The sequence below is a fragment of the Lissotriton vulgaris genome, chromosome 9, assembly GCF_964263255.1.
Source record: "Lissotriton vulgaris chromosome 9, aLisVul1.2, whole genome shotgun sequence".
NCBI classification, from domain to species: Eukaryota; Metazoa; Chordata; class Amphibia; order Caudata; family Salamandridae; genus Lissotriton; species Lissotriton vulgaris.
In genome coordinates this window covers 589,704,744-589,705,094 of record NC_141697.1, presented here as the reverse complement: position 1 = coordinate 589,705,094, position 351 = coordinate 589,704,744, and positions in this window count along the sequence as shown.

Below are 351 nucleotides of genomic sequence, written 5' to 3'. Positions count from 1 at the left end.
TGGACGTTGTCACATTTGCTGTGTTTTAGGGCTCTTGGAAATGTAAATGCAATTTATCCTGCGACCCATTACCTTGCAAGATTCAAAATAATGTTTAATCTGATCGAGCCATCTAGCCGCAGATTCTTTACTGTAGAGTCTCCTAGGCGTCTGGCTGGATCCGGAAACTTTTGTTCAACAATACCCTTACACAGCAATAGGTGGTGTCAGTCGGCTCCGTGTGACGTTGTCCACATCGTCTGCGCCGCAAGTGATATCTGAGCTGACCTCCGTTCTTTTCTTTCTGTGCCAGCTAGCACACATCCATGAAGAAAGCTACTCTCTGTCACTTTTTGACAGGCTTATTTCAAC